The 27,730-nt window shown below is 40.1% G+C and overlaps 1 protein-coding gene and 1 long non-coding RNA gene across 2 annotated transcripts in view; both read right to left on the reverse strand.

The window, feature by feature from the left end:
- Positions 1-27,730, reverse strand: part of LOC139816753 (uncharacterized) — a 278,339-nt gene that overhangs the window by 239,460 nt on the left and 11,149 nt on the right. The window lies entirely within an intron of this gene.
- The window catches only part of Pka-c1 (Protein kinase, cAMP-dependent, catalytic subunit 1), a 34,836-nt gene continuing 7,106 nt past the window's right edge, over positions 1-27,730 (reverse strand). The window contains exon 1 of the mRNA XM_071784436.1: positions 1-27,730. This exon is cut by the window's right edge and continues 7,106 nt beyond it. The gene's annotated coding sequence lies outside the window, so the exon portion shown is untranslated.

Here is a 27,730-nt window from a genome sequence, read left to right on the forward strand (position 1 = left end):
TAACTATTTAATTAATTTATTTGCATTTATCGTATAATCACTCATAAGTACCAGGGATACGTAAACAATTAGTTCGAATTAGCTTAAATACAAATAACCTAAAACACATCGTCGCTGTTACTTAATTTTTTTTTTTTATTAACATTATACTTATTCACAGACAAGATCGTGATCGCAATCGCGAATGCTCCATTCCGCATTTTTCCTTCATAGCGCTCTATATATTATTTATACATGTACAATCGACCCGTATATTAATTTCGGCTCGCCGAAAAATCCGCAGATCTTTCTCCATGAAGGTCCTTCTTTTCATAAGGACGTCTATTGTTGCGAATACTAATTGTTGTAAACTATACCGTGATATGAATTTTCGCATAACGCGAACACATAGTGTATGTAATATCCCGTTCGAGTCGGCTGTTAGGAAGCGAATGAGTGAAATCAGGACGCGCGCATGAAAATTCATGGGCAGCTCGTGATATTTTAATCTTTCTTGAAAGAAAAAAATAGACGGTCAATTGTAAATATAGGAAATAAAACCGCAACCGTCCACAACATTTAGCATTATGCAAAAGTCTCTTTTTTTATCGATACGAATACCTGCTTGTGTTTATTATTACCAGCCTTGATCAATTATAAATTTTATGCATGCCTCATTACAGCTACAGTTTATGGATCTAAAAAAGCTTACGTTAATTGGAAACAGTTGATCAAAGCTGATCCCAGATCGACTATGGATAAAACGAGCAATAACGCACCGCGCTGATAATCGCCCGTAATTATTGCTTCGAAAGTGGTTGCGTACCTACTCCACTGCAAATGCATCCCGCAACAATCCCAGCGTTCCGACCCGTCGGGCCGTCGATTACAGCGATGCATTTTACGTAGAGACACACACACGTAGAATGGCGTTTGCACAGTTTGTGAGAACTCGTCTTTGGGGAGCGGGGGGAGGGGGACGTTGAAAAATCGCATACGTGAAAAAAGACTACTTAACTTACGCATACAAGTTACGCGCGACAATTACACCATATGGAAACACGTAGATTGCGCACTTGGGGAACCTGTGGAGAATCCTACTCGCTAATTTGTTCGTGCGTTTTTACGACTACTTACACGTATTATTACAGTGGATTCGTATCGATCTCGTATCACTCTCTCGTCAACGGATCGGGAGACCCGACCTGGCGCTCTCAGTCACTCGCTTCGACTCTCGGAAATGGCAAACGGCAATCGCGATCCGTAACAAGGTCAATACCGCTTTTATACACATTGCGATGTTTTTGCAATATTTACTATATATATCCGAATGGACACACTAGAACTTAACAAAAATATATCCACAATAAATTGTCCTAACAGTTTTTAATCGTATTATTTTGCGTCAACTTATAACATAAATAGCATTTACATCTGACCAACGTAATACAATTAAAAATCTCTAAAGGCGTCTAATTTTACGATAACGATATTGAGGGAGAGAAGGAAATGGATACGGCGTGTATTTCTCGAAATCTGCTTGAAAGATCGCGTGAGATGTCACTAGCATTTTGCCTAACAACGATTGGGAATGGCCACCTACCATACAAATTGGTTGATCAACTAATCGAAGGTAGGTACGCGTAGAACTATACGATTACGGTATCATACTCTCGCTATCTCGCGGAACAGAACTTTGATTTCCCACGCAAAGCCACGATATCGAAAGCATGAGGGTCGCGTGTGTGTGTATAACTAGCTGTCGCTGCGATTTGCAAGTTAAACTTCGCCGCCGCGTTGCTCAATAGAAGATGATAAATAAATAAATCAGCGATAACGAGAGCTAATCGATCTCGAGACCGCACTGCGCAAGTCCGTCGAGAATGCACTCGATAAAATGTTACAACGAGCGATATCGCTGCTATTCATTGATCTATTAAATACATTTGCATTCAACTTGTTAGAATGAATTTTTAAAACGGTCGGTAGATTCTTTTTGGATAATATATGAACATAACGAATGACGATGACTCGTGATTTCATTTCTCACGCGAAATTACTAATCGCTAATTGAAAAGACACGTCATCCTCAATCTATCTGTAAAACTTGTTGAAATTTTTTTTAGTATTGGTAATTAAAAGACCAATGATCTTTTAATTAATCTACACGGAGAGAATTTTTTGTTATATTTCACCCTTAAATTCACTACAAACTTGGGACAATTTGGCAACCAAGGAATTTTTAAAATATACAAAAGACATTTTACAAACAACGTGATAAAAATTACCAAGTAGATTGGTAAATTTTGAAAAATTATTGAAATTTCCTAGATATATTTTAATAAAATTAATCAAACATATTTTATATTTTAGTGTAATAGATATTAAATATTATTATGGTGGATATTAATCAGAATATAGCTCGCATAAAATTCTTGGTGGTATGTTGTCCCACAACTACCATGATTTCATCAGGGTAAACTTTAAGAGAAAATTCTCTCCGTGTAGCCTCATACTTTACAACTTTATTTTCGTATTATTTTATTTTACTTTGAGAAAAGATATGTTGTTACAAAAAAAGGAAAGAAAGGAACTGACGTTACGCCGCGGCCGATTCGTCGAGAGCGACGGCGCTTAATAAGCGCGCGTGTCTTTATATGGATTAATGAAAAACCGTGCCTCGCGCGCTTTTGAACGGGAGGAATCGCTCGCAACAATTGGCAGGTCACGCACACTCGTTTCGTCGAGTCGAATGCCGAAGGCATTCGAATTGCCTTCCTGTCATTACGCGCGGTGCCTGACAAGGTCTGACAAGTCGCATCGTCCGACACGTCGCGCAAATGTGAACGAGAAGCCAGATGCCGGGCGACATACGCGCGACACACTCCCCATTTCCGAATCAGAAAGTTTCGATGCAAAAATGAAGTAAAAATTCACAATTTGTAGGTTCACTTTAGATTGACAATCATATTCGTAATATACATTAAATTAGTACATACGGCTAAACTGAATTTCTAAGAAATACTTCTCTCTGCACAGACAGTTTCGACAATCATTTTACGACAATAAAATAGAATACGTCAAACTGAAAATACAAATTAAATAAATGTTATTAATATAAAAATATTCTCTTCTTTTTGTTGACCCGAGAGTAAGTTTGTTGTTTGTGGTCGAAAAGGTCGAAAAGGTTGTGGTAAAAGGTCGAAAAATGAATGTGACCTCGAATGTGACCTTTTATAGTCTGATAAAAAAAAAACTAGTTGAATAAAAAAAAAATCTCCCGATGGAAACGAGAAAAAACTATCGTAAAACATTGTGTATAAATTTGAAGCAAATCGGTCCAGCCGTTCTCGAGATTTTCTGACAACCGTGAACCGTGTCACATTTTACGCCGGCCACGAGAACAGCGCTCCGAGGGAATAAATTCCCTTAAAAAAATTTGTGAACGTGCCTCAATGTAGATACTTTTAAATTAAAAAAACCGGATCGAATCGAATTAATAGTTTCCAAGATAAAAATTCCCAAATTTCACCTTTTTTTCTTGCGGTCTACTCGTATGTAAGCCCTTAATGGAAATGTACATAATGTACGAGGATACATATCGACAATACATATATTTGAAACGCGGGGATACATCGGCGATGGCAAAACGACGCGATGGTTATCGATCAAGCTGCTCCAGCTGGGTTCTTATCAATTATCATGCTCGGAGCCGCGTGAGCTTAGCCTCATTCGTCAACGGTTTTAACGGCGAGTAAACGAGTTGCGCTCCGCGAATTAATGCCGCGTAACTAACAATGGAAAAACGCCGCATCTCTCCCGCGGCGCCTGCGGCGCTGCATTCTATGCAACGAATTACATAATTCGAGGAACGAATGGCACTCCGCCACGTGATCGCGGCATATTTTGCGTTTACGACGGCGCTTTGTGAGAAGCCTACCGAGCGAGAATTTATTTATAAAGAGAATCGAGAATGGAGAACTCGTTTTCGCGAAGTGGAAAATTTTTGCCCATTACAACGCGAGGACGAATCCACGTTTAAACTGTGATGATGCATAATTTCGCGATAAAGGTGTCGCGGTGATAATTATATTTGTAAGTGAGATGAAGCGTATATGGGATTTGACACGTTACTGATAAGGCTCGAATAAATTTTTCCACGGCGTTACGAAAATTGGTCCTCTCGACCAATCCGGCAGAAACAACGTTTCCAGTGCGGTCAACCAGAACAACACCGCAATGAAAATCAACGAACATACGCGTTTAAATGAAATGTCGTTGGCCATGAGTTACGGATCGGATCGATAATTTATGGGTTTTAACTCACCTGTCCGGTAATGTAATTAACGTGCAAAACGCAACGGGTGTCACCTAAGCAGATGAGCTGCTTCGCGCGAATAAAAGTTTCTTGAGATTTATCATCGATAATTACATTGATGATAAAAAGCAAGTAGTAAAAATCAGACAAAATCTAATACTCATAATCGTCCAAGTGTGTAATTCTAATCTGTTTCGATAAGACGCGGGAAAATAAATAACTGCTTTAATCAAGACGCTTGGTTATTCCACAGGATTGACCAGTCATTCCGCAGAATTGACCAGTCAATCCTAGGAATACCGCGTTTCGAGCTTTGACCATGATATATATATGTTTATTAACTTCAGCTACAGCCAGGAAATGGGCGGGAAAATAAATAGAAACGTCTGTAGCCAAGAGGACCAAGTTATCGAAACAGTGAAAACGCAGATAACACGAAAAAATCTTACGGTTCCCATATTCAAAAAGAAAAATTTTTTTTCAACACATTACGGTTATTACATTCCGATATTGCTTTTGATATCGGAAGTTCAAAATCGCAATTGGAGTTACACGAAGGCAAAAAGCACGTCGACGAATGGTATCGTGGCGCGAAACAGGTAGCGTTATCAGATATCCGTGGCTATCTTTGTGTTGTCCAAACATTACTCGTAACACACAACGTATAGTAATATTGTGATTGTTTGGCGCTCCCCACGAGAGACGAGAGTGCGTCAATTTTAGCCGCGCCGCGCTGACAGGCTATAGTAGTGCCAAGGTCGTGCCGTTGGCTTTTCTCTCGACTCGCCATGCTATTTCGAGGATTTTCTTAAATTTGTCGCCCGGTACGTCAACTATCGCCAGCGCGAAATACTGAAATATTGGCGTCCGAAATTTCCGCCGACGCAAGACGACTTTGGAAGAGTTCGTGCGAAGATTAATGTTATTTCCCAATTCGTTTTTGACGTTGTTCTCGGTGTTATTAGGAGAGAACAGTAGCAATATTTTTGCTAACAAAGAGCGAAGCGTAATATTATCATTAATTAGGAAAGTTTAATGTTATTTGCAATTTAACATTAATATCGAATATCGCACACGTCAGTAAAGCTGAATATTAATGTTAATTGAATTAGAGCAGCGTGATAAATCACCGTGGAAAATACACAGAATGTTATATATTCTTTACACAATTTTTTATATATGTTAATTTCTTCTGGGCTAAATAAATCCCTCTAATCTTTTTTCAGAATTACAATTCAAAATTTAATTACAAAAATATTTAGTGTCGAGTATTAAATAACAAATGGCCATCCTCTTCAAAATTTTTACTCGAGAAAAAATTATTTTTAGCTCGTCCGAAAAATATATCGTTGAAATTATGGTCGAGAGTTTTATGACACTTTGTGTTATACCGGAGAGAGTTAAATATAATTTATCAAGAACGGCAAAAATACTTCTCCGTTGCACAACGCAACTTGCGATAAAGTTTCGTTGACGCAGAAGCGCTCCGTACATCCCGTCCGTGTATCGACGACGTACACCAACACACAGAGACACGAAATCTCGTATTCGTCACCATGCCAGCAGCACCGTTACATCGTGTCCGCAACACCAATGTCTGGGGTCACCGAAGCCTTTTAATCAGTCCGTAGACCAATTTGTTTTAATATGCCTTCTCCCTGTCATTTTCCACTTAACCAAATACCACGTTACTTAAGTTAAGAAACGTGGTCTCGATCGTTCGCAGCGAATTAACGAAACACAATCGCGTCTCGAGATAACTTCCGTGAAACTTCTCCCATTTTTGCAGGACATGCATAATTTTGCTGTAATTATAAATAATTTAAATGTCTGTTGTCGATCAATCGCGAACATTTGCGCCTGTGCGACCTACAACTTGGCCTTTTGGGATTTCGTATCGTATCGTACCTATATAGTTGCGGATTTCGCACGATCGACAGAATCTCCTTTCAAGCGAACTGAACTTACATCCTTACATCGGGAAGTGACCTGATTTCCGGCAATGTGCTCGACCCACTTGTTCCCCGCTCGGTAACTCTATCCGCATTGATCATATGTCGTGCATCGCCATCATTATCGATTGCCGCGCTCGTCTTTGTCTGATAAAAAAAATAATCGCGATCATCCGCAACGCAACGAGGAAGCAACGTGTAATCTCGCCTGAACGCAGATCCGGGCCCCCGGGTTATTTCCGAGACAATGGCGCGAACACGAATACGTTTTTCCGGCTTCACCCACTCTTGTTTCCGAGCTTATCACGAGCAGTAGCCGCTTCCTCGATTATGTATGACAAGATTCAGGCAAAGCGCCTGAATATGTACCGAACGCGAAAAAAGAGAAACTATCGAAATCAGCAGATATTTCATTAAATACTAAAAACAGTAAAAAAACGTAATTGTATGCCAGCAAATTAGTCACAACTCTATGCATTTATGTAAGTATACGTATAAATATGTATTACGAATTTTTGGAGAGTTCTTTAATGGCCTTGATGTGAATTGAAAGCTTCAGATTGCAAAAACGAAATGGAAATAAACGTTGAAGCGTTTTGAGATAATTTTGATAGCAGGATATCGTAAATATCGCTTAACGCCCGATACGCCGATGTATTTTAGTGCACGTAGGACGCCGGTACATGCACATCCTGCGCATGAGTCGCAATATTGTCATGCGGAAGAGCCGCGTTTATGACGCTCCCCTTCGTGATCGTGAAACGCGAGGCGGATTCGGGTCGACGATCGCACGCTGATCGAAACGGCGAACGATGAAGTGGATCGGATAGGATTGCGGATGGGAGCCACACGTGTGTGTCGTCGTGGCGCCATGGGCCCCACACGTGGCGCGCGATACGCGTGAGGTATAAGGATTTGTATACGGCGAAAAAGAAAATAAATAAATAAAACAAGAAGGGAGAGAGAGATCAAGCACGATATGCGCCATGTAAATTATACAATCTTTACAATAGGATTTATTTAAATTAATATTTACAAAAAATGAGATTTTTTTGATATATCCATTAATTAATTCGATTAACTCATCGGTTGCACTAGATCCGGGATAATACAGGTCCGATCCTTGGGGGGATTTTGCCTACGTGTACAATCGCATTTATAGCGGCTAACAATCGGCTACGATTTACAAACATAATTAATCACAAGGCGAGAAAAATCCTCACTTTACAATATACCCTCCTCGATGCAAAATAGCGATAATGGTTTTGTATTTTTTTGTCTCTCTCTCTCGTTAATTCTTCTCTTTTGTGTGTATGTGTAATTCTTTTTTTTTTTTACTTTTACTTTTATACTCACAGGTATCCCTATCGTGTCCCTATACACGTACAGACAAGTTTAAATACTTCACTCGTACGAACTTTGGCGTAACATCGTTAGCGGACAATTACTATTATTATTATCATTATCTTTTATCATTATTAATATTATTTATTATTAACATTATTCGCCGTGCACACGATCCTCATCTCCGGTGCGTGTGCCCTCTCTCTCTCTCTCTCTCTCTCTCTCTCTCTCTCTCTCTCTCTCTCTCACACACACACACACACACACACACACACATCCTCGCGATTTTCGCAAACGTGGCGAAACAAATTGCCCCACGAGTCGCGTCACTCTTTGTTTCGCTCTCGCACTCGCGAATCCGCTCGCAAGTACACTCCTCCTTCGCTCTTCTTATCTTCGCTTATCTAACATCATTATAAAACTGACGGAAATCAGAGAGTTCTCGATAAAACCAACTAAAGTCCCGCGCGTTTTGCTGCAAGTTCAAGCGGCAAATTCCATATCAGACACACGTCATTATTGAATGCACACGTGACTTTAGTATTTTTATCGTATGTATCTGAAAGAGACGAGATCTCACGGATATCACAGAGACGACGTGTCTTTCTCATAACTTCTTCGCGACTGTGACGAATGATTGGGTATACTCCATGCACGCATATACATATATATAATAAAGTACGCAGCATCTATCGACGTTACGATTTTCCCGAGACGTTACAATTCGCTAGATATGTGAAAGAGGAGCGTAATCGGAGTTCGATCGGGCACGCCCACGAGCGCTGCGCGAGAACGACATTCATCCGGAAACGTAGCGGACCATCCGGGCATCTCGACGAAAAGATCGACGTGCGTGAGCGAGTGATGTTGCTCCCGCGTCGATTTTTCCATCTCGACCTCCCGCGATTTGAATCTGTTGCGATATACAATTTCCCGCATGGTTTCTCGCGCTAAGGTTCATTCAAACCAATTATCACCGAGAAATCTCGCGAGAGATTGCATGGCCGCGCGGCTAGAAAATCTCGCTGGCACTCCATAGATTCTTCGCGAATCACTTCGTGACGTCGTACACATATCTCTCGAAGACCGTACCAATTCGTTTTACTTTTTGCGGAAAAAAGGTACTGAAAATTGCGCAATATCACGAGATGTCGACATTCGCGGCTCGCACAGATTGTGATTTACGATTTACCCTCGCAAATCGCGCGAGGGACGAACGACCGGATGGACGCGCTATGCGATCGCCAGTGCTTGGACGTGACGTCCCTCTTGGCAGGAACGTGTAACAGATACGATTCCGCGCGATCCTTCCAAGAGTGCACGGATTGAAGACACACACGTGTGCGCGCATACACACGCACGCACGCACGCACACATACACACACACACACAACACACACGCACGCATTTATATATATAAGTACGCACGCACGCATGCACGCATGCCAAGGAAATCAATAAAATCAGTGTAGGTATACAGCAGGTGCAGAACCTAGGTTTCGTTACCCCTAAAAAGAAGCTGTTTATTTCATACAGTAATATAAATCAGATCTCTAATAATGTTACCGATCCTTTACAGATCGCCTATCTTTTCTCTCCCTCTCTCTCGTAATTACGTATTGATGTCCATTTAAAAATATTTCGGCTGTAATTTTTATAGAGGTATGTTATTTGGCCAGGAACAATCCCCACACATATCCTTCTGTCTTATTGTTGGCTGAAGAACATGCGTTGCGTCAATTTGCGTCCATCTCTCACTTAAACCTTAATTGGTCTGATGGAGTCACGGCCAACATTGCCAATCGTATTACAATTATGATATTTGTACTATGCAACATCGTCATAAAATTTGTCTCTAATATAATATAATATACAGATAAATATAATTAAATATTTAAATATATTAATTTAAATATCTTTAATATATAATTTTTCAAACCGTAATTTTTTTCTTCGTAATAGAATATTGTTATTTACTAATGACACGTCTTTTGCGTCGAATTTTATTTCAACGTTTACATCTCTTTTTTTGATATTACAACGAGATCCATAAATACATTGTTATTTTCCCTTTGTCGTATCAAGAATCCCGTTTTCAAAAATAGGCAATATTTGGGTCGTGATTCGTGACATATGTACGCAATGCTATTTCGATGGACCAATTAACGCTTAGGTTGACTGTTTTCGCAAATGCGATTAATTCTCAGAGCAAACAAGTCCAAAAGCATCGCGCGCGCTTCGGATGAAAATATCAGTTCGGTGCAACAAAGGGCCGAAAATAAAATTTTCACTGGCGCGAGAGTTTATCTGCCCTATTTCGTTCTTTGATTGACGTGACATAAAAACACCAAAAATTTCAGCCCGCCGTGTATTTTTCGCGTCGTGGAACGTACTTTCGCTCTCTCGTATCAACGATGCACGATTTTGCTCGATGTTTATCGCCTATTATCGTACGCGATTACCCGTTGTATCGAAATTCCGCGGATGACGGAACGCGAGCGATAAAAAAAAAACGGCAAGCTCGCAAATACTCGTTATATACCATGGCATACTCGCGCTTACGCATCCGCGTGCCACGCGCGCGCGAGAGCGTAATCAGGTGGCATTTGAGGTGTGTCGTGCGTTCGATTAAATATTTGCCGATCCTGTTACGGAATCACATTAACACCCGTCAAAATACGCGGACAGATTCGACCGATGAAGAAAAATTTCTTTCACTTTCTCGATCGCGAGCATTACTGTCCGCGGATTCGATATTAATTCTAGCAGGAAAAGATAAAATCCATTATTAATCATTTTCAATATTTTTCATTATAATTTTATACTCAGTTCATTACAATAGTTATTTTTTACATCTCTCCCTGTTATAAAAATGTTACGACGCATTTCCAGAATTACATGTTTTTACATATTTTTTCAACACACAACTAATTCTGACAATTTCTTGACATTCTCTTAGTCCATTATGTCACCATCGTACAGTCGCCGCCAATGATTCCTTTCCTGGGATAAGGGGGGAACATAAGAATACCTCAGGAAAGGAATCATTGGCGGCGCGCGGCGACTGTACGTCAGAGCTTCTTCTGCTAGAATTAACCTTGAACAAAGATGTCTTCGCTACACATTTTCAGTTCTGATTGTAACTGATTTGTCATCTCGTGTCGAGATCAAACAGTTTTCGTGTTAAGTAAACGAAAATCTGAACATATCCAGCAGGAAATATGGCGCAAAATGGAGATACAATAATACATGCCTGTTATCGCGAACGGAGCCTATACGGATTGTTGGATTTGGCCCATTATATTACACACGATTACGTACACGCGTGAATGCGATTTAACGCTTTCAAAAGTTTGAATAGATTTTCGCAAGCATCGTCGTCGCGTAACTTCGCCCACGATTAGCGTGAAAATAATTTCCTCGTGCGTCAACGTAATCCTACAGATATACAAGATGTCCAAAGGAAAATTTTCAATAGCAGATTCTTCATGTGAATTGGCATAAATCTTCTTTTAGTAGAATTTTTTAAGAAAAAAAAGGTCAAGGGTTATTGCAGAAATATTTTATGAAATAATTTAATAGAGAAGATTTATATATAAAATAATCCTTAAATAAACGAGATAAAAAAATGGCGAATAACAGATCTTCATTTCAGATCATTCTTATTTACTAAATTTAGTAAAGGAAAATTGGCGAATAACAGATCTTCGTTTCAGATCATTCTTATTTACTAAATTTAGTAAAGGAAAATTTTATCCTTTTGAGATTTAGTTGCTAGATTAAATAAAATTTCGTTTTAACGTCGATATTCTCGAAAACTAAAAGACAATCAACATCAGATCTTAAAAAACTGTCATCAAATAAATTCTCGCTTATTTTAGGATATCTTTTATATTCGACCAAGAATTTAAATTTAGTCGTCCGAGAACGGCTGTCCCAAATGACTCCTTAATTTCTCGCCGTGATCAGAAACGAAAAAAAGAAAAGAAGTGCCTCGTTTTCTCTTTCAAACACTACGTGCAGTTATCTAACACATAAGAAGCAAAATCGATAGAGAGGAAGATTCAAGTTAAGGAATCAAACTTGGCAATGCGGGTTCTTGCGCGAGATTCTTCAGGAAAATAGATCAAGTGAACGACGAGACGAGACAAGACGAAAAATCGGTCATGGTATTTCAAGTCGATCCTTTCACTGGAATGCCACGATTTAAGAAGTGTTGTCTCGGAAAGCGAAGAATCATCGAAATAGAGATCCTACAAAGAGACTCTTCGCGCTTGACGGTGAACAAAATCGAGATAAGAGATCGAGAAGAGAGCCGCGTATCTCACGGGATTCGTGTTGCGTTTTCGAGACTAAATTGACGAGCTATTTGACGTCATAAAGATTGAGCATAAAGTTTGGAGAGCTCCAGAATGTGCTGAAGTAAATGAATCTTGCTTTTAATCAGGCTTGACTTAATAAAGATTTCCTCTTTAGATTCACTTAGCAAGTGGCACAGTTGTAAAGTTTAAAGGCTCACGAAATGCAGTACTAAAAAGATTCCCGAAGGTTGCGAGCGTTTCACGTGGGCGAAGAAGACGTATTCACGCGCAGAGCCCGTGAATTGGGGGAAGGGTCAAAGGCAAGTCTGAGATTACCAAACGGCAACGCTGCGGGATTGTCGCAGCGAGATTAGTCCGGATATTCGTTTAATCCGTGGATTATCGTTAATTCAAATCTAAGCGCCGCGAGATAAAAACGAACTCTCGTCTTTCAGATCAGATCTGATTCACCCCACGTGGAGAGATGCGATTTTCCCTCGAGCGAGCCCCTCGAAATTCGAGAGGGATCATTAGAAGGGATCAAAGGCTCTGAGCTCCGTAAAAAAGGGCAAATCGAGGCTTGTAAATAATCGTGAAACTGGAAAGATATAATAAGAAACTACCAACTTAAATGATGTCCCTTAAATGCGAAAACTTTTATTATTCATATCGATTTCACACTTTTTGTTTATTCTTTATAACTTTCATTATTTTATATTCTCTCATCGATTTTATTGAAGCAAATACTTTTCTTTATTATTTGAAATATCATTTATGATATCTACTCTCCAAAAAGAGGCGTACATTTGATTCCATTAAGAAGATGAAGACGTACTTTCTCGAAAGTAATTTTAACCATGCCAAAAAATCTGTGATTTCATTGAATTGCACTTCACAAGGAACTGATTTGAAAGAGATGTACACAGATTAACGACAAATATACCGCACCGCGCGCGAATTGCAACATACCGAGGCGGAGCTCAATGAAGTGCTTCGTCATTGAGCGATTGTCCTCGAAAAGTCAAAGCATTTAAGTACATATAAACCACTCAAACTAATGGCCATTGAGCTATACCTGCCTATATCGAGTTTACACACAGACCTCATTCATTTTATACGAACGCGCTGGAATCCGCGGCGCGCGAGGATCTTCAAAGGCGTACGTAAAGCAATTACATTAAACGTAACAAAATACTTTTCTGCGAATCAGCCAATTTATCAATTTCTACTTTTATCCTCATTTCGCGACCCGATGGTTTCCAATCGTTTTCCACCTCGTGCGAGATATGAAAGAAGCATTCAACTTAATGGAACGACATTGAAATTTATGGACGTCTGCTCCGAAGGTGTATAACGATCACTCTAACGACAGATAAAACGATCGCGAAGTGCCGCTGCATAATTGCGATAGTCGCTCGGTGTCTATTACCGCATCTGGTATCCAGACGTGACAAGTCGTTCGAATAAGATCACAATAACGAGCCCTCGACACGACGATACCCTCTATTGAAGTATTAAAATGCTCATTTAATTCTAATATTACTGAAGAAAGGGAGAGTGACGTCAAACTGTTTTTAATATAAAATTTTCCTTATCTCTTATAGCGGAGCAAATATAAAGAAAGATAATGCAATAAACGGTTTGCAATGACGTAACATCTTATAAATTGTCGGTAATTAAAAAAACACATTCTCTGTGCACAAAATACCTCGCCCGCGCATCGATACTTCCAATTATATAACTCTCTTTAGTATTACACTAAGGTTCAGGCTCTCGTTTATCGATAGAATCAATCGAACCAAAGAGATAATGAAAGTTAAATGAAAAGAGTTATTAAATGAAAAGAGGAACTTCTGCATCAATGTTATTGCATCGATCCTTGAGAATACACGTCCGTTTGTGTACACGCGCTTTATTCTTGGAGATACGACGAGCTCATTTTCCAAATTCATTCCCAATAATCATAAATATTTCTGAAGAAGTTGAGAATAAGCCCCCGCGAGACAGAGAGTTACTAGTGATTTCCTGTTGTTGTATTCAAAACGGCGACGAATGAAAACACGAGATCAAAAATATTTTTCCGACCTACAGCGTTCCACATTTGCACGTGGATAAATATTAAACTGAGATCGCAATGAATCGTGATTAGTTTAATATAGGAGCGTTACTTTTCTGTAAATAATTGATGCAATTGCGGACGGATTTTTACTATGTAAATGTTATACGTGTAAAAATTACCGATATAAAAAGAAATTTAATAAACGCACATGTTTCGACAAATATTTAATCAATTTTTATCCTTTCCACAATTTTCCTGTAAAGTTCGAACATTACCCGGTCGCTCATTTATGCTATCAGTGTTAGAATGAAAACGCTGAGAAACAATTCTATACATCGCTAGACGCTAGCTAAGAGTAAATTATAGATTGTTATAGATAATTATTTTTAAAAAACTACAGTATAATTTTACAAATTAAATTTCTGAGATTTTCAAGGCAGGGGACGACTCGAATTAAATTTGTTTCATTGCAATCACGATATAAACAGAAAATTTTATTTATACCAACATGAATACGAATACTTTCCAGTAACTTATCGTGAAAAATTATGCGGGCGATCTGTGACATTTAATGAATTCCGCAGCCTTGGGAGGTCGAGCATTGTGCACGCAAAGCAACGAACTTTATCAAGGTTAGCTGGTCTACAAACGAGGGAGCGTACGCTACGTAAAAAAATTGTATTCGCGTTCCTGAGGCCTAGCTAAAAGAAAATCACAAATAATTGGAAATACAACAAAGAGCGAATTTTGTTCTTTCGTGTAACGACCAAATTGTGTTATAGAGCACGACACATCAGGACAAAGAAGAGCACAAAATACGTTTCGTAATTACTTGAACACAAATAATCAAAATAACGAAGACAATAATAAAGATGAATGCAGTAGAAATAGAAATAAGAACAAATAATATCCAAAGTGAGGAGGTATGACTTAAAGGTAAAAAAATGTTTTCCTAATATATCAAGTCTGTGTACCACATGATAATCCAAAATTCAACATGTACCTGACAATTATCGTCATTTATGTAGACGCTATAATGAATTCACACCCCGATCATGTGTAAAATACCTTACATTCCACTATGAGCGATAAAGTGCACGTATCAGAACTTTACAAAATATACACAAATGGAAATAATTATCTTATCCACGTTGCAGAACAGAGTATCTATCGGTTATCGCGGCACGATAATGTGCAGCTTTCCGTGACAAATTTCTATCATCGCCCTTGAGGAACGGTCCTTCTCGTTGAGAGAGACGTCGCGACCAAACGTTTCGGATTACGTCACTACCAGTAAAAGCGAGCGATGCGTCAACGAAGTGTTCGACACATGCAGAGACCACACCGCCGCCGTCGGGATTGCGTCAAATGTTTACGGACTGCTTCCACTTAGGGGTGATATGCGTCGTGCCACGCGCATCGCTCCGCGAGACAAACGGCACGAATCCTCGCGCGACAGGGATATGCATCGCGATTCGTACGCCGTTTCACGAAAACGTCCCAGTCACGTTTCGCAGGCACGATAAAGTGCGAACGAAGCGAACGCTGACATTTAGGTGAGAACAATCCGCGAGAATAATTCCAAGAACAAGACTATTTCCGAGAATGCTTTCCGAGTGCCGGAGGGAGGACATTCCCGAGGGCATTTCGAAAATGATTCTTAACGCAATAACGATGTTTTCTGAAAGCGCTTTCCGAAGACCAGGAATATTCTCGTGATATTTCTCTGATGTATTATCGACCATTTTAGCCGCGACAAACGCAAATATTATGTCCCGAAGATACTTTTGTTTTTGGGCTAAGTAACTCGCAAATATCCCAAATGCAAGATTGTTTTCTGGGAAAACGAGAATATTCCGACGGTGGGATCTCTTAGGTTGCGCGCGCTTCTGCGAATTTGCAGCGTGCGTGTGATGTTTCATTAAGCGCAGAAACTCTAAGCGCAGGAGCAAAACAATCTAGTATAAATATAAGTCTGCGCAAATTCATACGGCAAGTCGAAGCGGATCGTTACGCAAGGCGGAAACTAACTCGCTCGCTGAATGTCAAATTACGAATGCGAGCCTAATTTTTTGCCCACACAGTCCGTTTCCACGTGTGGACGCATTGCACGTACTGTATTCTGCGACTCGCGAATTCGACGCTACCGACCCGCGGGCGATGCTCTATTTGCGCACTGTCGGTGCGCAACGATGCATCTACGTTGTCTCGAGGCGAATTGATCATTTAATACGCCGGTCGTAACTTTTATGAACGCGGTTTAACCACGGGCACGCTGCTGTGCCACTCGTACCGTTAAGATTGTTATCTTGCCGCCGAGAACGATTCTGCCCGCGCAATATCGCCGTCAATCGCGCGTTTCTCCGCTCTAATTGACAACAAATGCTTCCGTCTGCTCCCTTCTTAGCGTTCAAAGCGACCGGGGATCCATTCCAAGTATCTAATAAAAAGGAGATCTCGTAATCAAATATTTGAGATACATAAAGTTCCCGATTATTTACGATACCATCAACTGCATTGTTACCAACGAGCATTATAGAATATATCGAGGATACAAAAGAAGACATAAAGGTTTAAATTTGAGTTTGTTTTTTTCTGCAAACTTGAAAGATTTATGAGATTTTAAAATAAAATTTTGACGGATTTGCGTGCGAATTTAGCGTTCCTGAATTTTGTTGAACGGATCACTCGACCAGAAGCCCCGAGTTCGGTATCGTTGCGCAGCTTTTTTATCAATACATAATACCTGCGCAACGATACCCAAACTGTCGTTAAGGAGATCGCTACAGGAATGATTTCGCATTTAATCGGTATTGTAAAACAATTGAAGCAATTATCGTATACGCCTTGAGTAAGGGAGACGGAGCAATGAGTTATCGATGCGAATTCAAAAGTAATTGGCCGTGCGTTTGTCGCAAAGAGCGACTTAATCGAGATATAGAAACGATACGATCAAAAGCGGATCCGGGGGGGGGGGGGAATACGCGAAACAAGAGGAACGTGAGCCCGTGGGCGACAGACAAATTTTACGCGGCACAAAAATGTCACGCCGCTTCTTTATTATAGCGCGAACGCTTCGGGCTGTTTGGCGAAGCTAACGGCGCGCGCCCATCGATTATCGATGGAGCTTTCTGTGAGAAGAAAAGGACAAAGGTAATTCAAATTGCGGCTACGCTCGACAACGAAAGACACGACAGACGGGTAAATTTCCATGCTATCTACAATTGTATCCGGACTTATTATAGGTCGAAATCACATATCGAGCATCCTCCTGGCTTCCAATTCTGTGTGACGAAATTGAATTTTTGTATTCTTCTTCGGAAAAAGCGTCGCAGAAGCGAAAAGTGCCGTCGTTAAAAAAAAATAAACTGTCATTTGCGAATTTATTATCTTCGGTGTAAAATGTCCTTGTTAAATGTCCTTAGATTAAATTTATATCGTACTAAAGTCCACGATTAAAATAAATTGCGTGACAAGGTTTCGTTTAGATCCTTGAAGCTTGAGTCATTGAAACTTTTTTCATTTTTAACGCCGAATACGCACTGATTTTCTTGATTCATTTTTCAACATCTGTCATAGAAAGAACATAAAATAATTTTGAAACCCTCTGTATAATCGCGCACGCGCTCCTTATCCTCTCTCACCTGCCCTTTACGCCAAATCGTTAGAAAGTCGTAAACGTTCATTCGCGAAGTCGAGGTCAGTTGGACAAGAATAACGAGTATTTTATCCGACCGGTTGTCATAAATTTTTCGACGAATTCTCGAAAAAAAGTATTATAAAAATGAAATTTCGCGCACTATGGAACCTAAAAGAGCCATCGTGCTAAAAAAAATTGCATTTTCCCCTATAACTAGAGCTCCGAATCAGCGAAACGATCCATTTCTCGTCCCTGGAGACTCGACTAATCACTGCAAAACCCCATTACACGAACGACTAGCACAAATTTAGTCTATGTTAAACTTAATTTTTATTGACTCTGGCAAAAGAGAAACTATGGATGATAAACAGACTAAAGACCGATTGATCAAGCAATAATTCTAGTTGCTATTTCTTTAGAACATTTTTTTAAGAAAGAATTATTTTCAAAAAATTTCTTAAAAAAACTTTTTTTTCATCTTTTCTTGTCATCGAGAGGTTTGCGAAGAAAGTCCAACCGTTGCTACATCTGAACATGGAAGATATTCCGGTGTAAAAACAAAACAAAGTAACAAAATAACCCTTTTCCGAAATAATCCGATGTTTAAGAAGTTAGATATTAAAACATTCTATTGTCATACATGCTCGACGAAGAATTACCATTACATTCTGTTTTCTGTTGCTGCACTGCTGAACTAGTGCACACTGGTGCAGTGAGTTAAAGTAAAACAAAATATACCTGTCCCATTCTAACTTATTGCACCAGTGTGCACTAGTTTAGCAGTGCAGCAACAGAAAACAGACCTATTGAAAGAGTTTTTTTTTCTCGTAAATCGCAAATAAGAACAGCGAGCTATTGTTGATAGAGCAAATGTAATTAAATTTATATCAAAAGGGATGTTTCATACTATGATTACACCTATTTATTATAATTATATTTATGTGTAAGATTAGTCTCAATATACGCAGACTAAGAAAAGAGAAATTTATTAAATTATTTTAAGAGAAAGAACTCTTTCTCTCGTATTATTCATCCATTAATTCATTCCTATCTTAAATCGTTTAGAAATACAATTGATAAAACATACAGAAATTATTATTTCCAGCCATCCCTTATTATTTTAACGATTATTATTTTGACAAGATTACTCAAAGTTAATATACACATTACGCAACAGCCCTATTTCTTTGTATTAGCTTTGTCGAACATGATTCAACATATACTTCTAATCAACATGTAAAAATTGAGTGGCAGAGAAACTAAAACCTGAACCATCAGAGTGGATAATACGGAAATACTATTTTAAAAAATCAAATAGTCAATCTTTTAAAATAGCATAAAGCCGTCCTAAACTGAATAGCAGATACTGTTGAATGGTAATGCTGACGTAGTATAAAAGTACAAAAGGCGCTCGTGCTCGACAACAACGCGATATTATGCGTGCCGATCGGCGAGAGATTTACGTGTGAAAGTCTCGTTATAAAATCATTTCCCTTTCGCGTCTACATTTCTCACGTAACTGTACGTAACGCGAGCGGCGTGTAAATCTTCAGTAAGGACGTGGGGAACGCAACACGGTCGCCAGCACATTTTTACGCCATGGAAAAGAAATCAGATTGAAGTATGGCAGAGAAGTAAATAGGTCTGGTCTATTAATTAGAGGTAAATAATATTAATCAATAATAACCAATATAATAACAGATAATATATTTATAATAAATCTATAAAAATAATATATATTAATAACATAAATAATAATAATTAATAACACAAATAATAATAATAATTATATGTGAAAGAGATTCGTCTGATATCTAATTATACCTAATCTAATCTTAAAATTACAATCAGATTCGTAATACATACATTTCCATTATTCACAGTGATTCTTATATATGACTCTTTAGATCTTTCGGACTTTAGGAATTATTAGAAAAAGTATTTCCTAATTCTCGTTCCAACGATTAGAAAATCGTAAGAAAATTAACATTTACCGAGTCTTCTCGGTTTATTTATCTGTCGCAGTCGAGTATTATTTTGTTAACGTCAGGTTCTTTCTTGTGTGGCGAGAAGAAAGCGATATCCGAGCACGGAGGACGTCGACGGGGAGGAACGAGAGTTACGCGACGCAAAGCATAACATGGGGAAGAAAGCGCTGACCCATTAAATTTCCGTTGTCCGGAAAAAGTCGACGGGACTCCAATAAATACGCGACGTGTATCTAGGAATCGCGCGTTAATATAAAAAAAATCTGAAAGAAGCGGTGGTTTCTCTCTGAAAGGAGAAAGGAGAATCCGAACTCCCCCGGATAATTGCAGACGCCGGTTTGAAAATCTCAAACTTGCTCGCGTCTGCGCTTCCCTCGCAATTAGATTAAACACAGTTCAATTTTAATTTCGGCCCTCTCAAATGAATAATTGAGAGAATGAAGGAAGCGGAAAAAAATTGACATTTAATTTTAATGAGTGAAAACCGTCGACGTTCTTTCATTAATCAGCCGAATTTAATCCCTCTTCCGTCTTTCTTTCAAAAAAGATATCATCGATCATCGCGAGACAAGATTATTAGCGGAATAAATAATTTGAGGTCAGAATACGTAAGTCGAGATAATTCATTTAAAAAAAAAAATAAAAAAAAAATTATATAAATATTTTCGCAAACTTCAAAATTCCGAATAATCGTTCTATACAAATTACTTTTATCAATCTTCTCTTCAACATATACAGATTACGGCGATTTGTGATAATTCCGCACTGAGCATCGATAATGCCGAAACGAAAATTCAACATTAATCTACTTCTCGAATTGTCTTGGACAACTGTTCGTCTCAAACGATTTCACGTTGTGGCACGAGACGCATCTGAGGATTGCCTTGTGCCTTAAATGCGCAAAGGCAGATGCGCGAATTTTCGAGGCGACGTATTTATACGCGCCTTCGGCGTTGGAGGCCCGGGATTGGATCGCGACGGAGAAGAGAGACTTATTACGAGACGAGGCGATTACGCAAGCGAGCGCAACTTCGTCGCGCGGCGACGAGAGAAACGAGGAGAGAGATCCGGATGAAAATGAAGTGAGGTCTAAATAGCGCGCGTTCCATCGCGTAATATTAATTACGTATCGAGTTACGTCAGTTTCCCGAGGCGTTGTCAACCGCTCCGTGCTAATGACGAATTTGGAGTAATGACCGACATGACGAATTTCTCAGAAAATTCATAACTGAAAATAAAGAGAAACTAGATCGCAATAAGATTGAGCGCAAGGACTCGCACAAATAAAGGTTCTTCAATTTCGAAAGACTTTCTTTTCGCCCTTGGAAAGACTGCAAAAATCTCCATTGTTGTTACTAGATTTAAGTAAATGATGCAGCTATGAATTATGTGCGATGTGTTCGCACAGTGTTTTTCCTCGTGTGGCCTCGCTTATTGTTGCTTTGCCAAAATTTTGCCAAAATACGAAGGAAGGTCACTTGCACTCCGTCATATGTGACATTCCTCTTGTATCGATCTCTATTGATACATTAATATAGGCAAGCCGCTATATTAATGTATTAATCAGCTGTGATTTATCTATGTGGATAAGTTTTTCCGCGGGCACAAGAGCGACACAACTTTTTTAGCAAACAATTAATACGCAGCCTCAAGGACGCCAAGAATGACGAAGTGCATATATAGCGGGACGCGGATCGATTGTGTTTACGAAAAGATTCTCGCGTAAGAGCGAAAAGAAATTACGAAGAGAACCCGCGCGAAATGGTGGGAGGAAACACTTTTCCACTCGCGCAATTTAATCCGAGCGCGGCGAGAGAAGAGACGGGGTTGAGCGAGATTGAACAGATCAATGCGGAAGAGAGGCGTTTTCGAACTCGGACGACGGCGACGTAGCGTAAAGCGGCGACGCGAAATCCGCGGTTCGCCAAGCCGCATTTCTCATGAACGTCGCTCTTTAATAATCAGCGTCGTGGAGTCGCGTGACGACACGCATACGAGACCTTCGCTGCATTTTCCTTTCATTTCTTTTTTCCTTTTTAGAACGAATATGGATCCGATACGGAATCAAGTCACGACGAGAAAAAATTCTCGAGGATCGCGAACATTCGACAGACGTACACCGTAATTTAAGGAAATCACTTAAATTAACTCGTTCATCGCGATACCGTGTGTCGAACGATCGCTCCATGCTAGAATTAAGTAACGTGAAATTGAAAGAAATTTGGAAAGCGATGTTACATGAAAATGTTCCTTGTGGACTCATAGAGAAAGTAGCTGAAGGACGTTGCGATGTAATCTCCCGTATTAACTCTTAAACCGAAACATGCAAAAAATGATTAGCCTCTGAGATTTCTCGTACATTTTATTATATTATTCTTCAAAATATTCGTAAAAAAATTTTTTGTTAACTAGTTGATATCCGCTAATAATTTATAAATTTAAAAAGTATGCTGATTATAATACATATAATAATAATATATTTTTATTACGTATAATAGTTTACAAACTTTTAGCAGAGGCTAATGTTTCGATTTAAGGATTGTGGAGCTCGGTCTTGTCACAAATTGTGTTTCGCGTCTATCATTCTCAGTGCCGCACAATGTAAGAAAACGCTCAATGTCTCCACGAGCCGCGACGACCAGAGATACGGAGAGACGCAATAAAGTAACAAAGGGACCGAAGTATAATACAGGCGCCACATGCCGGCGCATGTGCCGGATGCAATTTAGAACGGCGGGCGAACGTTCAACGAGACGTTTCGATAACTGGCGAATATCTGCATGGACACGCGCGTTGTGCGTACGTACGTGTGTACGCGCGCTCGTTTGTATGCATGTAATATGTATGCGTGCGTGCGTGCGACGATGGCGTAACGAGCGATCGCTAGGATCGAGGAATAAACTACGTATATAAATAGGACGACACTTGTACATCTGTGTGTGATACGAAGAACACTGAATTAAAAGTAATTGCGGGGATAATGTACAACGGGGGCCGGGGGAAAATTCGCAGGTACACGTGTGTGCTGTCCCTGTGTGCCTACCTTCGTGTTCCTCGGTGCGTGCCGACGTACACGCGTAAATACGCTCTTTGGGCGATTATAAAGACGATTAAGCGCCGAGTTTGCACCGACGGGCAGCCTAGCCGGTTCGTCCTACGTGACGGTTAACCGAACGTCAATTAGTCGTCCCTTTTTTCCGGATCAAAAAGTCATAGCTATGATATAGACAGAGAAATAGAGAAAGGGGAGACAGAGAAGGAGATGACCAGCGGTTTCAACAACCTCAGTTAACTCTAATCGCAAGTTCTGCGTTATTGGCTCGGTGCATATATCCACATCACGCGTTTAACACTAAACGGAGCCTCTGTCATCCTCGTTTCAACATCAACACATCAAACCTTCTCCATATATTAGACACAAACGACGCTTAGAGACTGAGGTGTCGCGTTTCGTGTTAAAAGCGCGACGAGGATACGAATTGTTATTTCTATTTAAAAAAAAAAAAGGACACAAAGGATTTGTTGAAACAGCATTAACGCAAGGTTGGTCGAAACCGGGTCTCTTGAGATAAATAGAAGTCGCCGTCGGTGCAACATTGGGCTTAAGCTAGAAACGCGAAGATATTCAGGGAAGAATCGCTCTAAAGGAATCACACCGCAGTGAACACGACGATATACGAACTATTACTGTTACCTATCGCTAATATTTACACGAAACGCTTGCGCTCGCGCAAGCTCGCGCGAGCCGCATACACGTCGATTAAAGCTTCCCGCAGGTGCAACAAACCTCCTGCCGTCGGGGGCCAATTGGGAAACGGGAGACAAGCGCTTGGCCGATTAAAGTTGGACGCAGTGAAAAACATATTGCAAAACCGCGGGCGACAGGTTTTCGATTGTTTAATGCAGCGCGAAAAATTTCATGCGCGACGTAAACGTAAAGGCAAGAAATTATTGTGCAGCTGCGTTCTGCTGCATCATTTTATTATGCGGAATTAAAGTTATTTCAGAATTATTTGCTTCATGCACGGAGTACACCTGTACACACAGTGATATGTTATTGAGGAATATAGCTTCGTTCCTTATTACAACGAGATAAACTAAACGTGTTCTCGGATCACGCACAAACACGTGTATTGGAAGATACGAGAATGTATAAAACTTGCCTGTATCGTCTATTAAATTAAATATAGAATTACAGTTGCAGATCATAGGGAACGATATCCTCCCCCCTTCAATTTTCAAAACACCGACGCCATGTATATACTCCATACGCTGCGCGATCCACGTAAGGCCAAGTTCGCGCGATCGCGATAAAATTATTTTTACATGAGAAGTGGACACCTCCTTTTTATCACGTTGTAACGTAGCCGCCTGACATGCCTACGCTGCTACTGACATAGCCCTTAATATCGCGAGCCGCCGATCGATATCGTATTATCTATCCGGTAACAAATGGCCGATATAACTTGCCAGGAAAGAACAACGAAGGTCCTTATCAATAATACAAGCGACGATAATTCGCCCTGTCGTATCCTCCAGTCTGTGATGTCGACAATAAAACATTAACACGATTGTGGTCGTAATCATCCGATAAAAATTATTATTGCTCGCTTCGCGACTAAAATGCCGACAACCGTAACTCTTCCGAAAGTTATTTTCACCTACACGGCGATTTGAGTGTCTCATTAATCAAAATTCTTGCGCGTCGTGGCGTTAAATACCAGCTAATCCTGAGAATAAGAAATGTTTCAGATAAATACCGTTATTCGGATTACAAAGAAAAAAGATACCGAGATATACTGATAATGAAATTCTTCCGAGAATATTTGTCGTCAAAAGGCGATAGATGAAGGACATACGGGTACTCGATTATTATTTCTTTTATCAACGCGTTCGCAAGATGAATCTCTTTTTGAACGATACGATTTAAATAATTCTAATCGATACCCTTGATGGTTATCTTCTCTGCATCTCCGGCAATAGCGACGATCGTCTTCTATAATAAGAACTGATAGCAAATGATGACTGATAACGGTTATCACGCATACACGCGCGCGAGGTAGTAACCGGGTTTCCGACGAAAATTGCGGAGATTATTTGCGGCGATGTTTGTGCAACTCAAACAGCATTCGCTCGTGTACATTCCCTGTTCCGAAATCCGTGTAATCACGGATTTTACGGCAACATTAGGTCTACCTTCCACATATGGCATCTAAACTTCGGCGAAGTTATTCGCGGCGCAGCTCCGCATGACGTTATTAAAGAATATCTCGACGTCTCATCTTCTGCTTTACACGTTTTATCAAATTTAAAGATAGATTAAAGATAGAAAATTACGCACGATAATTATATCTGTTGAGAAAGAAATGGATAGCCACTTTAATTTAGAATATCAATATTGAACTTGGATTAATCGTCGGAAAGAAGTCAAAAGTTAGCAAAAATACGATATTATCTAAATCGGGTAAAGAAAGAGAACGAGAAGTTTATCGCGGAGAACGAAAGTTAAATTAACAGCGATACTTGAAATATATTAATCTCTATTTCGTGTTAGGTAAAAAAAAAATCTAAATTCTCACTAGATTTCGATAGGCGAGATAAGTAATGGTTGCATTAGTGAGCAACATAGGAATGCGAGTTAACTGAAGATTCCTGAGATTGTTATTGACGGATTGATTATCTTGATAATACAAGCATCTCGACGGCTGTCGAAGGATAATCGATATTGAAAAAATAGGAAATGCTCGACTCGACGAATCGAATTAGCAAAGCACAGAGTTCTCTTTGAGGAAATGTCATACGTTCAGATATAGATCAATTGTCCTGAATCAGAAAATAAACAGGAACTGTTCTTAATTTGAAGGCGTCAAATCTGGATATCAAATCCGTTCCAATTTTGTAATATTTTTTAGATATGGACTCACATATTCATAATCTCTCGCGAAATAAATAGTTTCACATCATCAGTAATCAGAATATAATGTATAATCCGTTTAGACCAAATTTAGACTAAAATTCAAACATTAAAAGATGTCAAAAATTCTATAATACAATCGTCGCAAATTTATGTAATTAGAGCAAACGAGATCTCGTGATATTACTTGGGATTGAAGAACCGAGAATAACTTGGATCTCTCTGAGCTAGAAAACGGAAAAAAAGTGCGAAAAACGATTTGAGAAGCCTGCTACTGAAGCAAATAATTTGTATCCATTTGTCGCAGCCGTTACACTAATAATAACTGCAGATGTAGCCCAGCAATGCTATTTCGTAGAACAATTATATCAATGCAATCTTGTGAATCTTGTCTCAAGTGGCTTAGCTTCTGTTATGCTTAGTAGTGCTTCAATTTCTTCGTCATACGCGCACATACGTATGAATAATACATACATGTATGTACAATACATACATGCGTATATGCGAGCGCAATTGCATACCGCGTCGGCCAAGATCTCGTTATCCCAAAATCTCGTCACGAAGCCGCGCCAAGTACTTTGCTTATTTTGCTGCGAGTCGCACAAAACCGCCACCGCCGTACCTCCTCCCCTCATTCCAATTCCTCCGTAACATCACGGCGTGTGCAAACGAACGAACGGCGTGTGCATTCGCGTATAAAGGTAGGAAGGAAGATATAAGTATACGTCCCGTGTGGTACAAGCGAGGGGAGGAGATGACGGATCCCCCTCTTTGATCTATCGTCACTCGCGAAATTACACTCGTATACGTGCAACGAATGCGCGCCGTCCGTCTTTCTGTATTCCGCATCGCCTATCAACTGGAGATTGCACGAAGATTCACGATGTTGTACCCCATCGCGTCGATCAGCTGATCGCTCTCATGACCTAATAATTTCCCGGCAGAATTCCGATCTCGTTTAACGCGCGGAAGGGCAACATCGATATTCGCATTGAATTGAATGCAACGCAAAGTCTTCAAAGTCGTACTTCGATCGGATAATACGTTCCGACATAAAAATTCATATTATTATAGTTCTTTCAGTATATAACGCAAAAAATAACACGTTGCGTCTATTGCGTCGTCCGCCAGAATCGGTAGTACGTTCGTTCGACCGAACTAAACTTTGAAAACTTGCATCGGCATAGACGCGCGATAAACTTCATACTCGGCTCATCACGAATGCTAAAAGGATATAAAAGTTTCGTAACGTCAACTTACGTGCCGCATTTCCTCCGCATTGTCCGCGCGCGTGTTAGCCCATCGCCGCTGTGAATCGATACCCGGCCAGTCACGTCGCGCTTCTGGCGTGTGCCCAATCCAATTCTGAACGACCGTTTTACTCATTAACGAAACTTCGTCTACCGGCGATGTTGACGTCAAACGCGCGAAGATCTTTTGGTCTCGAAAGCTGATTTCGCCCGGTTTCGCCCGGTTCGAAAGAGAGAGAGAGATATGACAGTTTTGCGCGTGGCCCAACGCGATCTCCGATCGCGTCATCGCGGCCACCAAGTTTCGCCATTAGCTTCCGATCTTTTTACGTCAATGTGCTTCGTTACCGCGATGCTTATTTATTCGCTTCCGGTTTAGTACGTTTTTACCACGTCCCATATTCTCCCCTGCGCTCTTCCGTCTCGTTCTATCACGTTTCTTGCCGAGTTGAGATCATTAGTCAGGGTTTCTTGCTTGTTTTCCTTTCATTTTACGTGTTGTGACGAGTCTTTAACAATTCTCAAAGACATCTACATTACGACGTCGACGATACCGTCGTAACACTTGCGTTACACGTTGAAGCTCGGTTTTACGAGAAAACTGTTAACAACCCAAACTGTATATTCGCAGCTTTAATAGCCTCATTCCTTCTAATATTGGTGTTGTAATAAAGATATCCTCATGCCCACGGTAAAACTTGGAATATGATAGATACCGGTCGCCCCGCGAGTCCCCCTTTCTCCTGTATACAACAATTCGCGATGGCGAGAGTATCCCTGTATGTTTCGTACTTGGTCTACGTATGGAGAATTAAACGCTTAATCTTTCGGTGTATAGCGCAGACAACAAGAAATACGTCGGGACGATGCGAGGGATTAAAACCGTTCCATGCGCAGCGTGCGGATGCACCGGGTGTTTCGACGATGACGAGCATACATATGGATATCCGGCCTGTCTTGCGTGTACAGAAATATTCCTCGCGTG

This window comes from Temnothorax longispinosus, chromosome 1 (genome assembly GCF_030848805.1).
Source record: "Temnothorax longispinosus isolate EJ_2023e chromosome 1, Tlon_JGU_v1, whole genome shotgun sequence".
Taxonomy (NCBI): domain Eukaryota; kingdom Metazoa; phylum Arthropoda; class Insecta; order Hymenoptera; family Formicidae; genus Temnothorax; species Temnothorax longispinosus.